The 15,849-nt window shown below is 45.2% G+C and overlaps 12 non-coding genes across 12 annotated transcripts; all 12 read left to right on the forward strand.

The window, feature by feature from the left end:
* Positions 1-206: 206 nt before the first annotated feature.
* Positions 207-397, forward strand: LOC141199737 (U2 spliceosomal RNA). Its single transcript, XR_012271481.1, has one exon. It is a non-coding gene; the product is annotated as a U2 spliceosomal RNA (small nuclear RNA).
* A 1,121-nt stretch (positions 398-1,518) lies between these two features.
* LOC141201155 (U2 spliceosomal RNA) lies at positions 1,519-1,709 on the forward strand. The gene has a single exon (XR_012272725.1). It is a non-coding gene; the product is annotated as a U2 spliceosomal RNA (small nuclear RNA).
* Positions 1,710-2,828: 1,119 nt separating this feature from the next.
* LOC141199749 (U2 spliceosomal RNA) lies at positions 2,829-3,019 on the forward strand. Its single transcript, XR_012271493.1, has one exon. It is a non-coding gene; the product is annotated as a U2 spliceosomal RNA (small nuclear RNA).
* A 1,121-nt stretch (positions 3,020-4,140) lies between these two features.
* LOC141199761 (U2 spliceosomal RNA) lies at positions 4,141-4,331 on the forward strand. The gene has a single exon (XR_012271504.1). It is a non-coding gene; the product is annotated as a U2 spliceosomal RNA (small nuclear RNA).
* Positions 4,332-5,452: 1,121 nt separating this feature from the next.
* On the forward strand, positions 5,453-5,643 carry LOC141199772 (U2 spliceosomal RNA). Its single transcript, XR_012271515.1, has one exon. It is a non-coding gene; the product is annotated as a U2 spliceosomal RNA (small nuclear RNA).
* A 1,121-nt stretch (positions 5,644-6,764) lies between these two features.
* Positions 6,765-6,955, forward strand: LOC141200621 (U2 spliceosomal RNA). The gene has a single exon (XR_012272336.1). It is a non-coding gene; the product is annotated as a U2 spliceosomal RNA (small nuclear RNA).
* A 1,121-nt stretch (positions 6,956-8,076) lies between these two features.
* Positions 8,077-8,267, forward strand: LOC141200242 (U2 spliceosomal RNA). The gene has a single exon (XR_012271968.1). It is a non-coding gene; the product is annotated as a U2 spliceosomal RNA (small nuclear RNA).
* Positions 8,268-9,388: 1,121 nt separating this feature from the next.
* LOC141199784 (U2 spliceosomal RNA) lies at positions 9,389-9,579 on the forward strand. The gene has a single exon (XR_012271526.1). It is a non-coding gene; the product is annotated as a U2 spliceosomal RNA (small nuclear RNA).
* A 1,121-nt stretch (positions 9,580-10,700) lies between these two features.
* LOC141199795 (U2 spliceosomal RNA) lies at positions 10,701-10,891 on the forward strand. The gene has a single exon (XR_012271538.1). It is a non-coding gene; the product is annotated as a U2 spliceosomal RNA (small nuclear RNA).
* Positions 10,892-12,013: 1,122 nt separating this feature from the next.
* LOC141198928 (U2 spliceosomal RNA) lies at positions 12,014-12,204 on the forward strand. Its single transcript, XR_012270694.1, has one exon. It is a non-coding gene; the product is annotated as a U2 spliceosomal RNA (small nuclear RNA).
* Positions 12,205-13,324: 1,120 nt separating this feature from the next.
* On the forward strand, positions 13,325-13,515 carry LOC141199806 (U2 spliceosomal RNA). The gene has a single exon (XR_012271551.1). It is a non-coding gene; the product is annotated as a U2 spliceosomal RNA (small nuclear RNA).
* A 1,121-nt stretch (positions 13,516-14,636) lies between these two features.
* LOC141200551 (U2 spliceosomal RNA) lies at positions 14,637-14,827 on the forward strand. Its single transcript, XR_012272269.1, has one exon. It is a non-coding gene; the product is annotated as a U2 spliceosomal RNA (small nuclear RNA).
* Positions 14,828-15,849: the final 1,022 nt, after the last annotated feature.

Genomic DNA, 15,849 nt, shown 5'->3' on the forward strand with positions numbered 1-15,849 from the left:
GGGGTTGAGGGTACTGTGCTAAAAGAGGTGGAGTTATGCAGATCTAAAACGCGTGGATTGCAGCAGCAGCAAGCCGAAAAGTGCAGGCATGTGAGGGATCTAGAGGTTGACAGCATGTCTTCTTAACGGGAGTCCAGGTGGCCATCTCCACAAATGGACTTTTCAGAATCCTTGGGTGGCACCGTAGTCGGAAACCAATTCTGGTTATCGCTTCTCGGCCTTTTGGCTAAGATCAAGTGTAGTATCTGTTCTTATCAGTTTAATATCTGATACGTCCCCTATCTGGGGACCATATATTAAATGGATTTTTAGAACAGGGAGATGGAAAAAGAGCTTGCTCTGTCCACTCCACGCATTGACCTGGTATTGCAGTATCTCCAGGACCGGTGCACCCCTTCTTTAATGCAGTTTCTAAAATCAGAAAGAATTGAATTCAATGCTTTTTGTTCATTTTGCTTGTTTGTCGGATTTTGGGATGGACTCTTTGGCTTTGCTTTTCTTCTCCTCATTGGATTTTTCATGTTAAAAGTTGCAGAAGCCAGATGACAAGCTCATTTTGGTTCAACTTCAGCAACTGTGCATTGCATTGCCATGTAATGTAATGTAATGCAATGCTATCTATCTAGCTCTCCCTCTATACTTCCTTTTGGATAAACAGACATATTAGGCAAGCATTTTGGAGCTTTCACCTAAATAACTACAGGTGGTGAGATAAGCTGCACAATATAATTGACCTTTCAGTATATTGTTGCACACACACCATCTATTTAGCAAATGCCCTTGTTATCAACAGCAGCCTTTTAAACTCACCTGAGCTAACAGGTATGTGAGCTGGTTACTCTGCTGCGCTTAAAATTTCTTTTTTGGTTTGCTACAATGCCTTTTCTGAAACGTTGTCTCCCTCTGCTGGAACACTGACTTCTTTCATTTAATGCCTGCAGACTATAAAAGAGAAACCAACCCAAAAAGTTTGGTTGATTAGTCTGTGGCATTCTTTTAAACTGTTGCTTATGGCGGTCTCTGTGAGCTTCTCAGTGACATTCAGCCATCCAGGTATCCCGCCTGCAGTAGACGGAATGTGGCAATGGAACGCTGGCTGCGCGTGTCATAATAGGCTCTGAGCCTTTATATACCTGCGCACAGCAGCAGCCACCTTCAGTCTGCTGCTGGACAGCCAGCAGCAGCAGCAGCAGGAGAGGTAATTAATCAGCAACCCTCCTGCTAAGGGTAGACAGCTGCTCGTTCCACCCCCCCCCCCGCCTTAATTGGTTCTCCTCCCTTCCAACGGTGTTGAGGCGGGTGGGAACAGCCGGGGGTTGAGGGTACTGTGCTAAAAGAGGTGGAGTTATGCAGATCTAAAACGCGTGGATTGCAGCAGCAGCAAGCCGAAAAGTGCAGGCATGTGAGGGATCTAGAGGTTGACAGCATGTCTTCTTAACGGGAGTCCAGGTGGCCATCTCCACAAATGGACTTTTCAGAAACCTTGGGTGGCACCGTAGTCGGAAACCAATTCTGGTTATCGCTTCTCGGCCTTTTGGCTAAGATCAAGTGTAGTATCTGTTCTTATCAGTTTAATATCTGATATGTCCCCTATCTGGGGACCATATATTAAATGGATTTTTAGAACAGGGAGATGGAAAAAGAGCTTGCTCTGTCCACTCCACGCATTGACCTGGTATTGCAGTATCTCCAGGACCGGTGCACCCCTTCTTTAATGCAGTTTCTAAAATCAGAAAGAATTGAATTCAATGCTTTTTGTTCATTTTGCTTGTTTGTCGGATTTTGGGATGGACTCTTTGGCTTTGCTTTTCTTCTCCTCATTGGATTTTTCATGTTAAAAGTTGCAGAAGCCAGATGACAAGCTCATTTTGGTTCAACTTCAGCAACTGTGCATTGCATTGCCATGTAATGTAATGTAATGCAATGCTATCTATCTAGCTCTCCCTCTATACTTCCTTTTGGATAAACAGACATATTAGGCAAGCATTTTGGAGCTTTCACCTAAATAACTACAGGTGGTGAGATAAGCTGCACAATATAATTGACCTTTCAGTATATTGTTGCACACACACCATCTATTTAGCAAATGCCCTTGTTATCAACAGCAGCCTTTTAAACTCACCTGAGCTAACAGGTATGTGAGCTGGTTACTCTGCTGCGCTTAAAATTTCTTTTTTGGTTTGCTACAATGCCTTTTCTGAAACGTTGTCTCCCTCTGCTGGAACACTGACTTCTTTCATTTAATGCCTGCAGACTATAAAAGAGAAACCAACCCAAAAAGTTTGGTTGATTAGTCTGTGGCATTCTTTTAAACTGTTGCTTATGGCGGTCTCTGTGAGCTTCTCAGTGACATTCAGCCATCCAGGTATCCCGCCTGCAGTAGACGGAATGTGGCAATGGAACGCTGGCTGCGCGTGTCATAATAGGCTCTGAGCCTTTATATACCTGCGCACAGCAGCAGCCACCTTCAGTCTGCTGCTGGACAGCCAGCAGCAGCAGCAGGAGAGGTAATTAATCAGCAACCCTCCTGCTAAGGGTAGACAGCTGCTCGTTCCACCCCCCCCCCCGGCCTTAATTGGTTCTCCTCCCTTCCAACGGTGATGAGGCGGGTGGGAACAGCCGGGGGTTGAGGGTACTGTGCTAAAAGAGGTGGAGTTATGCAGATCTAAAACGCGTGGATTGCAGCAGCAGCAAGCCGAAAAGTGCAGGCATGTGAGGGATCTAGAGGTTGACAGCATGTCTTCTTAACGGGAGTCCAGGTGGCCATCTCCACAAATGGACTTTTCAGAATCCTTGGGTGGCACCGTAGTCGGAAACCAATTCTGGTTATCGCTTCTCGGCCTTTTGGCTAAGATCAAGTGTAGTATCTGTTCTTATCAGTTTAATATCTGATACGTCCCCTATCTGGGGACCATATATTAAATGGATTTTTAGAACAGGGAGATGGAAAAAGAGCTTGCTCTGTCCACTCCACGCATTGACCTGGTATTGCAGTATCTCCAGGACCGGTGCACCCCTTCTTTAATGCAGTTTCTAAAATCAGAAAGAATTGAATTCAATGCTTTTTGTTCATTTTGCTTGTTTGTCGGATTTTGGGATGGACTCTTTGGCTTTGCTTTACTTCTCCTCATTGGATTTTTCATGTTAAAAGTTGCAGAAGCCAGATGACAAGCTCATTTTGGTTCAACTTCAGCAACTGTGCATTGCATTGCCATGTAATGTAATGTAATGCAATGCTATCTATCTAGCTCTCCCTCTATACTTCCTTTTGGATAAACAGACATATTAGGCAAGCATTTTGGAGCTTTCACCTAAATAACTACAGGTGGTGAGATAAGCTGCACAATATAATTGACCTTTCAGTATATTGTTGCACACACACCATCTATTTAGCAAATGCCCTTGTTATCAACAGCAGCCTTTTAAACTCACCTGAGCTAACAGGTATGTGAGCTGGTTACTCTGCTGCGCTTAAAATTTCTTTTTTGGTTTGCTACAATGCCTTTTCTGAAACGTTGTCTCCCTCTGCTGGAACACTGACTTCTTTCATTTAATGCCTGCAGACTATAAAAGAGAAACCAACCCAAAAAGTTTGGTTGATTAGTCTGTGGCATTCTTTTAAACTGTTGCTTATGGCGGTCTCTGTGAGCTTCTCAGTGACATTCAGCCATCCAGGTATCCCGCCTGCAGTAGACGGAATGTGGCAATGGAACGCTGGCTGCGCGTGTCATAATAGGCTCTGAGCCTTTATATACCTGCGCACAGCAGCAGCCACCTTCAGTCTGCTGCTGGACAGCCAGCAGCAGCAGCAGCAGGAGAGGTAATTAATCAGCAACCCTCCTGCTAAGGGTAGACAGCTGCTCGTTCCACCCCCCCCCCCGCCTTAATTGGTTCTCCTCCCTTCCAACGGTGTTGAGGCGGGTGGGAACAGCCGGGGGTTGAGGGTACTGTGCTAAAAGAGGTGGAGTTATGCAGATCTAAAACGCGTGGATTGCAGCAGCAGCAAGCCGAAAAGTGCAGGCATGTGAGGGATCTAGAGGTTGACAGCATGTCTTCTTAACGGGAGTCCAGGTGGCCATCTCCACAAATGGACTTTTCAGAATCCTTGGGTGGCACCGTAGTCGGAAACCAATTCTGGTTATCGCTTCTCGGCCTTTTGGCTAAGATCAAGTGTAGTATCTGTTCTTATCAGTTTAATATCTGATACGTCCCCTATCTGGGGACCATATATTAAATGGATTTTTAGAACAGGGAGATGGAAAAAGAGCTTGCTCTGTCCACTCCACGCATTGACCTGGTATTGCAGTATCTCCAGGACCGGTGCACCCCTTCTTTAATGCAGTTTCTAAAATCAGAAAGAATTGAATTCAATGCTTTTTGTTCATTTTGCTTGTTTGTCGGATTTTGGGATGGACTCTTTGGCTTTGCTTTTCTTCTCCTCATTGGATTTTTCATGTTAAAAGTTGCAGAAGCCAGATGACAAGCTCATTTTGGTTCAACTTCAGCAACTGTGCATTGCATTGCCATGTAATGTAATGTAATGCAATGCTATCTATCTAGCTCTCCCTCTATACTTCCTTTTGGATAAACAGACATATTAGGCAAGCATTTTGGAGCTTTCACCTAAATAACTACAGGTGGTGAGATAAGCTGCACAATATAATTGACCTTTCAGTATATTGTTGCACACACACCATCTATTTAGCAAATGCCCTTGTTATCAACAGCAGCCTTTTAAACTCACCTGAGCTAACAGGTATGTGAGCTGGTTACTCTGCTGCGCTTAAAATTTCTTTTTTGGTTTGCTACAATGCCTTTTCTGAAACGTTGTCTCCCTCTGCTGGAACACTGACTTCTTTCATTTAATGCCTGCAGACTATAAAAGAGAAACCAACCCAAAAAGTTTGGTTGATTAGTCTGTGGCATTCTTTTAAACTGTTGCTTTTGGCGGTCTATGTGAGCTTCTCAGTGACATTCAGCCATCCAGGTATCCCGCCTGCAGTAGACGGAATGTGGCAATGGAACGCTGGCTGCGCGTGTCATAATAGGCTCTGAGCCTTTATATACCTGCGCACAGCAGCAGCCACCTTCAGTCTGCTGCTGGACAGCCAGCAGCAGCAGCAGCAGGAGAGGTAATTAATCAGCAACCCTCCTGCTAAGGGTAGACAGCTGCTCGTTCCACCCCCCCCCCCGCCTTAATTGGTTCTCCTCCCTTCCAACGGTGTTGAGGCGGGTGGGAACAGCCGGGGGTTGAGGGTACTGTGCTAAAAGAGGTGGAGTTATGCAGATCTAAAACGCGTGGATTGCAGCAGCAGCAAGCCGAAAAGTGCAGGCATGTGAGGGATCTAGAGGTTGACAGCATGTCTTCTTAACGGGAGTCCAGGTGGCCATCTCCACAAATGGACTTTTCAGAATCCTTGGGTGGCACCGTAGTCGGAAACCAATTCTGGTTATCGCTTCTCGGCCTTTTGGCTAAGATCAAGTGTAGTATCTGTTCTTATCAGTTTAATATCTGATACGTCCCCTATCTGGGGACCATATATTAAATGGATTTTTAGAACAGGGAGATGGAAAAAGAGCTTGCTCTGTCCACTCCACGCATTGACCTGGTATTGCAGTATCTCCAGGACCGGTGCACCCCTTCTTTAATGCAGTTTCTAAAATCAGAAAGAATTGAATTCAATGCTTTTTGTTCATTTTGCTTGTTTGTCGGATTTTGGGATGGACGCTTTGGCTTTGCTTTTCTTCTCCTCATTGGATTTTTCATGTTAAAAGTTGCAGAAGCCAGATGACAAGCTCATTTTGGTTCAACTTCAGCAACTGTGCATTGCATTGCCATGTAATGTAATGTAATGCAATGCTATCTATCTAGCTCTCCCTCTATACTTCCTTTTGGATAAACAGACATATTAGGCAAGCATTTTGGAGCTTTCACCTAAATAACTACAGGTGGTGAGATAAGCTGCACAATATAATTGACCTTTCAGTATATTGTTGCACACACACCATCTATTTAGCAAATGCCCTTGTTATCAACAGCAGCCTTTTAAACTCACCTGAGCTAACAGGTATGTGAGCTGGTTACTCTGCTGCGCTTAAAATTTCTTTTTTGGTTTGCTACAATGCCTTTTCTGAAACGTTGTCTCCCTCTGCTGGAACACTGACTTCTTTCATTTAATGCCTGCAGACTATAAAAGAGAAACCAACCCAAAAAGTTTGGTTGATTAGTCTGTGGCATTCTTTTAAACTGTTGCTTATGGCGGTCTCTGTGAGCTTCTCAGTGACATTCAGCCATCCAGGTATCCCGCCTGCAGTAGACGGAATGTGGCAATGGAACGCTGGCTGCGCGTGTCATAATAGGCTCTGAGCCTTTATATACCTGCGCACAGCAGCAGCCACCTTCAGTCTGCTGCTGGACAGCCAGCAGCAGCAGCAGCAGGAGAGGTAATTAATCAGCAACCCTCCTGCTAAGGGTAGACAGCTGCTCGTTCCACCCCCCCCCCCGCCTTAATTGGTTCTCCTCCCTTCCAACGGTGTTGAGGCGGGTGGGAACAGCCGGGGGTTGAGGGTACTGTGCTAAAAGAGGTGGAGTTATGCAGATCTAAAACGCGTGGATTGCAGCAGCAGCAAGCCGAAAAGTGCAGGCATGTGAGGGATCTAGAGGTTGACAGCATGTCTTCTTAACGGGAGTCCAGGTGGCCATCTCCACAAATGGACTTTTCAGAATCCTTGGGTGGCACCGTAGTCGGAAACCAATTCTGGTTATCGCTTCTCGGCCTTTTGGCTAAGATCAAGTGTAGTATCTGTTCTTATCAGTTTAATATCTGATACGTCCCCTATCTGGAGACCATATATTAAATGGATTTTTAGAACAGGGAGATGGAAAAAGAGCTTGCTCTGTCCACTCCACGCATTGACCTGGTATTGCAGTATCTCCAGGACCGGTGCACCCCTTCTTTAATGCAGTTTCTAAAATCAGAAAGAATTGAATTCAATGCTTTTTGTTCATTTTGCTTGTTTGTCGGATTTTGGGATGGACTCTTTGGCTTTGCTTTTCTTCTCCTCATTGGATTTTTCATGTTAAAAGTTGCAGAAGCCAGATGACAAGCTCATTTTGGTTCAACTTCAGCAACTGTGCATTGCATTGCCATGTAATGTAATGTAATGCAATGCTATCTATCTAGCTCTCCCTCTATACTTCCTTTTGGATAAACAGACATATTAGGCAAGCATTTTGGAGCTTTCACCTAAATAACTACAGGTGGTGAGATAAGCTGCACAATATAATTGACCTTTCAGTATATTGTTGCACACACACCATCTATTTAGCAAATGCCCTTGTTATCAACAGCAGCCTTTTAAACTCACCTGAGCTAACAGGTATGTGAGCTGGTTACTCTGCTGCGCTTAAAATTTCTTTTTTGGTTTGCTACAATGCCTTTTCTGAAACGTTGTCTCCCTCTGCTGGAACACTGACTTCTTTCATTTAATGCCTGCAGACTATAAAAGAGAAACCAACCCAAAAAGTTTGGTTGAATAGTCTGTGGCATTCTTTTAAACTGTTGCTTATGGCGGTCTCTGTGAGCTTCTCAGTGACATTCAGCCATCCAGGTATCCCGCCTGCAGTAGACGGAATGTGGCAATGGAACGCTGGCTGCGCGTGTCATAATAGGCTCTGAGCCTTTATATACCTGCGCACAGCAGCAGCCACCTTCAGTCTGCTGCTGGACAGCCAGCAGCAGCAGCAGCAGGAGAGGTAATTAATCAGCAACCCTCCTGCTAAGGGTAGACAGCTGCTCGTTCCACCCCCCCCCCCGCCTTAATTGGTTCTCCTCCCTTCCAACGGTGTTGAGGCGGGTGGGAACAGCCGGGGGTTGAGGGTACTGTGCTAAAAGAGGTGGAGTTATGCAGATCTAAAACGCGTCGATTGCAGCAGCAGCAAGCCGAAAAGTGCAGGCATGTGAGGGATCTAGAGGTTGACAGCATGTCTTCTTAACGGGAGTCCAGGTGGCCATCTCCACAAATGGACTTTTCAGAATCCTTGGGTGGCACCGTAGTCGGAAACCAATTCTGGTTATCTCTTCTCGGCCTTTTGGCTAAGATCAAGTGTAGTATCTGTTCTTATCAGTTTAATATCTGATACGTCCCCTATCTGGGGACCATATATTAAATGGATTTTTAGAACAGGGAGATGGAAAAAGAGCTTGCTCTGTCCACTCCACGCATTGACCTGGTATTGCAGTATCTCCAGGACCGGTGCACCCCTTCTTTAATGCAGTTTCTAAAATCAGAAAGAATTGAATTCAATGCTTTTTGTTCATTTTGCTTGTTTGTCGGATTTTGGGATGGACTCTTTGGCTTTGCTTTTCTTCTCCTCATTGGATTTTTCATGTTAAAAGTTGCAGAAGCCAGATGACAAGCTCATTTTGGTTCAACTTCAGCAACTGTGCATTGCATTGCCATGTAATGTAATGTAATGCAATGCTATCTATCTAGCTCTCCCTCTATACTTCCTTTTGGATAAACAGACATATTAGGCAAGCATTTTGGAGCTTTCACCTAAATAACTACAGGTGGTGAGATAAGCTGCACAATATAATTGACCTTTCAGTATATTGTTGCACACACACCATCTATTTAGCAAATGCCCTTGTTATCAACAGCAGCCTTTTAAACTCACCTGAGCTAACAGGTATGTGAGCTGGTTACTCTGCTGCGCTTAAAATTTCTTTTTTGGTTTGCTACAATGCCTTTTCTGAAACGTTGTCTCCCTCTGCTGGAACACTGACTTCTTTCATTTAATGCCTGCAGACTATAAAAGAGAAACCAACCCAAAAAGTTTGGTTGATTAGTCTGTGGCATTCTTTTAAACTGTTGCTTATGGCGGTCTCTGTGAGCTTCTCAGTGACATTCAGCCATCCAGGTATCCCGCCTGCAGTAGACGGAATGTGGCAATGGAACGCTGGCTGCGCGTGTCATAATAGGCTCTGAGCCTTTATATACCTGCGCACAGCAGCAGCCACCTTCAGTCTGCTGCTGGACAGCCAGCAGCAGCAGCAGCAGGAGAGGTAATTAATCAGCAACCCTCCTGCTAAGGGTAGACAGCTGCTCGTTCCACCCCCCCCCCCGCCTTAATTGGTTCTCCTCCCTTCCAACGGTGTTGAGGCGGGTGGGAACAGCCGGGGGTTGAGGGTACTGTGCTAAAAGAGGTGGAGTTATGCAGATCTAAAACGCGTGGATTGCAGCAGCAGCAAGCCGAAAAGTGCAGGCATGTGAGGGATCTAGAGGTTGACAGCATGTCTTCTTAACGGGAGTCCAGGTGGCCATCTCCACAAATGGACTTTTCAGAATCCTTGGGTGGCACCGTAGTCGGAAACCAATTCTGGTTATCGCTTCTCGGCCTTTTGGCTAAGATCAAGTGTAGTATCTGTTCTTATCAGTTTAATATCTGATACGTCCCCTATCTGGGGACCATATATTAAATGGATTTTTAGAACAGGGAGATGGAAAAAGAGCTTGCTCTGTCCACTCCACGCATTGACCTGGTATTGCAGTATCTCCAGGACCGGTGCACCCCTTCTTTAATGCAGTTTCTAAAATCAGAAAGAATTGAATTCAATGCTTTTTGTTCATTTTGCTTGTTTGTCGGATTTTGGGATGGACTCTTTGGCTTTGCTTTTCTTCTCCTCATTGGATTTTTCATGTTAAAAGTTGCAGAAGCCAGATGACAAGCTCATTTTGGTTCAACTTCAGCAACTGTGCATTGCATTGCCATGTAATGTAATGTAATGCAATGCTATCTATCTAGCTCTCCCTCTATACTTCCTTTTGGATAAACAGACATATTAGGCAAGCATTTTGGAGCTTTCACCTAAATAACTACAGGTGGTGAGATAAGCTGCACAATATAATTGACCTTTCAGTATATTGTTGCACACACACCATCTATTTAGCAAATGCCCTTGTTATCAACAGCAGCCTTTTAAACTCACCTGAGCTAACAGGTATGTGAGCTGGTTACTCTGCTGCGCTTAAAATTTCTTTTTTGGTTTGCTACAATGCCTTTTCTGAAACGTTGTCTCCCTCTGCTGGAACACTGACTTCTTTCATTTAATGCCTGCAGACTATAAAAGAGAAACCAACCCAAAAAGTTTGGTTGATTAGTCTGTGGCATTCTTTTAAACTGTTGCTTATGGCGGTCTCTGTGAGCTTCTCAGTGACATTCAGCCATCCAGGTATCCCGCCTGCAGTAGACGGAATGTGGCAATGGAACGCTGGCTGCGCGTGTCATAATAGGCTCTGAGCCTTTATATACCTGCGCACAGCAGCAGCCACCTTCAGTCTGCTGCTGGACAGCCAGCAGCAGCAGCAGCAGGAGAGGTAATTAATCAGCAACCCTCCTGCTAAGGGTAGACAGCTGCTCGTTCCACCCCCCCCCCCGCCTTAATTGGTTCTCCTCCCTTCCAACGGTGTTGAGGCGGGTGGGAACAGCCGGGGGTTGAGGGTACTGTGCTAAAAGAGGTGGAGTTATGCAGATCTAAAACGCGTGGATTGCAGCAGCAGCAAGCCGAAAAGTGCAGGCATGTGAGGGATCTAGAGGTTGACAGCATGTCTTCTTAACGGGAGTCCAGGTGGCCATCTCCACAAATGGACTTTTCAGAATCCTTGGGTGGCACCGTAGTCGGAAACCAATTCTGGTTATCGCTTCTCGGCCTTTTGGCTAAGATCAAGTGTAGTATCTGTTCTTATCAGTTTAATATCTGATACGTCCCCTATCTGGGGACCATATATTAAATGGATTTTTAGAACAGGGAGATGGAAAAAGAGCTTGCTCTGTCCACTCCACGCATTGACCTGGTATTGCAGTATCTCCAGGACCGGTGCACCCCTTCTTTAATGCAGTTTCTAAAATCAGAAAGAATTGAATTCAATGCTTTTTGTTCATTTTGCTTGTTTGTCGGATTTTGGGATGGACTCTTTGGCTTTGCTTTTCTTCTCCTCATTGGATTTTTCATGTTAAAAGTTGCAGAAGCCAGATGACAAGCTCATTTTGGTTCAACTTCAGCAACTGTGCATTGCATTGCCATGTAATGTAATGTAATGCAATGCTATCTATCTAGCTCTCCCTCTATACTTCCTTTTGGATAAACAGACATATTAGGCAAGCATTTTGGAGCTTTCACCTAAATAACTACAGGTGGTGAGATAAGCTGCACAATATAATTGACCTTTCAGTATATTGTTGCACACACACCATCTATTTAGCAAATGCCCTTGTTATCAACAGCAGCCTTTTAAACTCACCTGAGCTAACAGGTATGTGAGCTGGTTACTCTGCTGCGCTTAAAATTTCTTTTTTGGTTTGCTACAATGCCTTTTCTGAAACGTTGTCTCCCTCTGCTGGAACACTGACTTCTTTCATTTAATGCCTGCAGACTATAAAAGAGAAACCAACCCAAAAAGTTTGGTTGATTAGTCTGTGGCATTCTTTTAAACTGTTGCTTATGGCGGTCTCTGTGAGCTTCTCAGTGACATTCAGCCATCCAGGTATCCCGCCTGCAGTAGACGGAATGTGGCAATGGAACGCTGGCTGCGCGTGTCATAATAGGCTCTGAGCCTTTATATACCTGCGCACAGCAGCAGCCACCTTCAGTCTGCTGCTGGACAGCCAGCAGCAGCAGCAGCAGGAGAGGTAATTAATCAGCAACCCTCCTGCTAAGGGTAGACAGCTGCTCGTTCCACCCCCCCCCCCGCCTTAATTGGTTCTCCTCCCTTCCAACGGTGTTGAGGCGGGTGAGAACAACCGGGGGTTGAGGGTACTGTGCTAAAAGAGGTGGAGTTATGCAGATCTAAAACGCGTGGATTGCAGCAGCAGCAAAGCCGAAAAGTGCAGGCATGTGAGGGATCTAGAGGTTGACAGCATGTCTTCTTAACGGGAGTCCAGGTGGCCATCTCCACAAATGGACTTTTCAGAATCCTTGGGTGGCACCGTAGTCGGAAACCAATTCTGGTTATCGCTTCTCGGCCTTTTGGCTAAGATCAAGTGTAGTATCTGTTCTTATCAGTTTAATATCTGATACGTCCCCTATCTGGGGACTATATATTAAATGAATTTTTAGAACAGGGAGATGGAAAAAGAGCTTGCTCTGTCCACTCCACGCATTGACCTGGTATTGCAGTATCTCCAGGACCGGTGCACCCCTTCTTTAATGCAGTTTCTAAAATCAGAAAGAATTGAATTCAATGCTTTTTGTTCATTTTGCTTGTTTGTCGGATTTTGGGATGGACTCTTTGGCTTTGCTTTTCTTCTCCTCATTGGATTTTTCATGTTAAAAGTTGCAGAAGCCAGATGACAAGCTCATTTTGGTTCAACTTCAGCAACTGTGCATTGCATTGCCATGTAATGTAATGTAATGCAATGCTATCTATCTAGCTCTCCCTCTATACTTCCTTTTGGATAAACAGACATATTAGGCAAGCATTTTGGAGCTTTCACCTAAATAACTACAGGTGGTGAGATAAGCTGCACAATATAATTGACCTTTCAGTATATTGTTGCACACACACCATCTATTTAGCAAATGCCCTTGTTATCAACAGCAGCCTTTTAAACTCACCTGAGCTAACAGGTATGTGAGCTGGTTACTCTGCTGCGCTTAAAATTTCTTTTTTGGTTTGCTACAATGCCTTTTCTGAAACGTTGTCTCCCTCTGCTGGAACACTGACTTCTTTCATTTAATGCCTGCAGACTATAAAAGAGAAACCAACCCAAAAAGTTTGGTTGATTAGTCTGTGGCATTCTTTTAAACTGTTGCTTATGGCGGTCTCTGTGAGCTTCTCAGTGACATTCAGCCATCCAGGTATCCCGCCTGCAGTAGACGGAATGTGGCAATGGAACGCTGGCTGCGCGTGTCATAATAGGCTCTGAGCCTTTATATACCTGCGCACAGCAGCAGCCACCTTCAGTCTGCTGCTGGACAGCCAGCAGCAGCAGCAGCAGGAGAGGTAATTAATCAGCAACCCTCCTGCTAAGGGTAGACAGCTGCTCGTTCCACCCCCCCCCCGCCTTAATTGGTTCTCCTCCCTTCCAACGGTGTTGAGGCGGGTGGGAACAGCCGGGGGTTGAGGGTACTGTGCTAAAAGAGGTGGAGTTATGCAGATCTAAAACGCGTGGATTGCAGCAGCAGCAAGCCGAAAAGTGCAGGCATGTGAGGGATCTAGAGGTTGACAGCATGTCTTCTTAACGGGAGTCCAGGTGGCCATCTCCACAAATGGACTTTTCAGAATCCTTGGGTGGCACCGTAGTCGGAAACCAATTCTGGTTATCGCTTCTCGGCCTTTTGGCTAAGATCAAGTGTAGTATCTGTTCTTATCAGTTTAATATCTGATACGTCCCCTATCTGGGGACCATATATTAAATGGATTTTTAGAACAGGGAGATGGAAAAAGAGCTTGCTCTGTCCACTCCACGCATTGACCTGGTATTGCAGTATCTCCAGGACCGGTGCACCCCTTCTTTAATGCAGTTTCTAAAATCAGAAAGAATTGAATTCAATGCTTTTTGTTCATTTTGCTTGTTTGTCGGATTTTGGGATGGACTCTTTGGCTTTGCTTTTCTTCTCCTCATTGGATTTTTCATGTTAAAAGTTGCAGAAGCCAGATGACAAGCTCATTTTGGTTCAACTTCAGCAACTGTGCATTGCATTGCCATGTAATGTAATGTAATGCAATGCTATCTATCTAGCTCTCCCTCTATACTTCCTTTTGGATAAACAGACATATTAGGCAAGCATTTTGGAGCTTTCACCTAAATAACTACAGGTGGTGAGATAAGCTGCACAATATAATTGACCTTTCAGTATATTGTTGCACACACACCATCTATTTAGCAAATGCCCTTGTTATCAACAGCAGCCTTTTAAACTCACCTGAGCTAACAGGTATGTGAGCTGGTTACTCTGCTGCGCTTAAAATTTCTTTTTTGGTTTGCTACAATGCCTTTTCTGAAACGTTGTCTCCCTCTGCTGGAACACTGACTTCTTTCATTTAATGCCTGCAGACTATAAAAGAGAAACCAACCCAAAAAGTTTGGTTGATTAGTCTGTGGCATTCTTTTAAACTGTTGCTTATGGCGGTCTCTGTGAGCTTCTCAGTGACATTCAGCCATCCAGGTATCCCGCCTGCAGTAGACGGAATGTGGCAATGGAACGCTGGCTGCGCGTGTCATAATAGGCTCTGAGCCTTTATATACCTGCGCACAGCAGCAGCCACCTTCAGTCTGCTGCTGGACAGCCAGCAGCAGCAGCAGCAGGAGAGGTAATTAATCAGCAACCCTCCTACTAAGGGTAGACAGCTGCTCGTTCCACCCCCCCCCCCGCCTTAATTGGTTCTCCTCCCTTCCAACGGTGTTGAGGCGGGTGGGAACAGCCGGGGGTTGAGGGTACTGTGCTAAAAGAGGTGGAGTTATGCAGATCTAAAACGCGTGGATTGCAGCAGCAGCAAGCCGAAAAGTGCAGGCATGTGAGGGATCTAGAGGTTGACAGCATGTCTTCTTAACGGGAGTCCAGGTGGCCATCTCCACAAATGGACTTTTCAGAATCCTTGGGTGGCACCGTAGTCGGAAACCAATTCTGGTTATCGCTTCTCGGCCTTTTGGCTAAGATCAAGTGCAGTATCTGTTCTTATCAGTTTAATATCTGATACGTCCCCTATCTGGGGACCATATATTAAATGGATTTTTAGAACAGGGAGATGGAAAAAGAGCTTGCTCTGTCCACTCCACGCATTGACCTGGTATTGCAGTATCTCCAGGACCGGTGCACCCCTTCTTTAATGCAGTTTCTAAAATCAGAAAGAATTGAATTCAATGCTTTTTGTTCATTTTGCTTGTTTGTCGGATTTTGGGATGGACTCTTTGGCTTTGCTTTTCTTCTCCTCATTGGATTTTTCATGTTAAAAGTTGCAGAAGCCAGATGACAAGCTCATTTTGGTTCAACTTCAGCAACTGTGCATTGCATTGCCATGTAATGTAATGTAATGCAATGCTATCTATCTAGCTCTCCCTCTATACTTCCTTTTGGATAAACAGACATATTAGGCAAGCATTTTGGAGCTTTCACCTAAATAACTACAGGTGGTGAGATAAGCTGCACAATATAATTGACCTTTCAGTATATTGTTGCACACACACCATCTATTTAGCAAATGCCCTTGTTATCAACAGCAGCCTTTTAAACTCACCTGAGCTAACAGGTATGTGAGCTGGTTACTCTGCTGCGCTTAAAATTTCTTTTTTGGTTTGCTACAATGCCTTTTCTGAAACGTTGTCTCCCTCTGCTGGAACACTGACTTCTTTCATTTAATGCCTGCAGACTATAAAAGAGAAACCAACCCAAAAAGTTTGGTTGATTAGTCTGTGGCATTCTTTTAAACTGTTGCTTATGGCGGTCTCTGTGAGCTTCTCAGTGACATTCAGCCATCCAGGTATCCCGCCTGCAGTAGACGGAATGTGGCAATGGAACGCTGGCTGCGCGTGTCATAATAGGCTCTGAGCCTTTATATACCTGCGCACAGCAGCAGCCACCTTCAGTCTGCTGCTGGACAGCCAGCAGCAGCAGCAGCAGGAGAGGTAATTAATCAGCAACCCTCCTGCTAAGGGTAGACAGCTGCTCGTTCCACCCCCCCCCCCGCCTTAATTGGTTCTCCTCCCTTCCAACGGTGTTGAGGCGGGTGGGAACAGCCGGGGGTTGAGGGTACTGTGCTAAAAGAGGTGGAGTTATGCAGATCTAAAACGCGTGGATTGCAGCAGCAGCAAGCCAAAAAGTGCAGGCATGTGAGGGATCTAGAGGT

This window comes from Phyllobates terribilis, unplaced genomic scaffold, assembly GCF_046119375.1.
Source record: "Phyllobates terribilis strain yellow unplaced genomic scaffold, ASM4611937v1 Scaffold_108__1_contigs__length_5656254, whole genome shotgun sequence".
NCBI lineage: Eukaryota > Metazoa > Chordata > Amphibia > Anura > Dendrobatidae > Phyllobates > Phyllobates terribilis.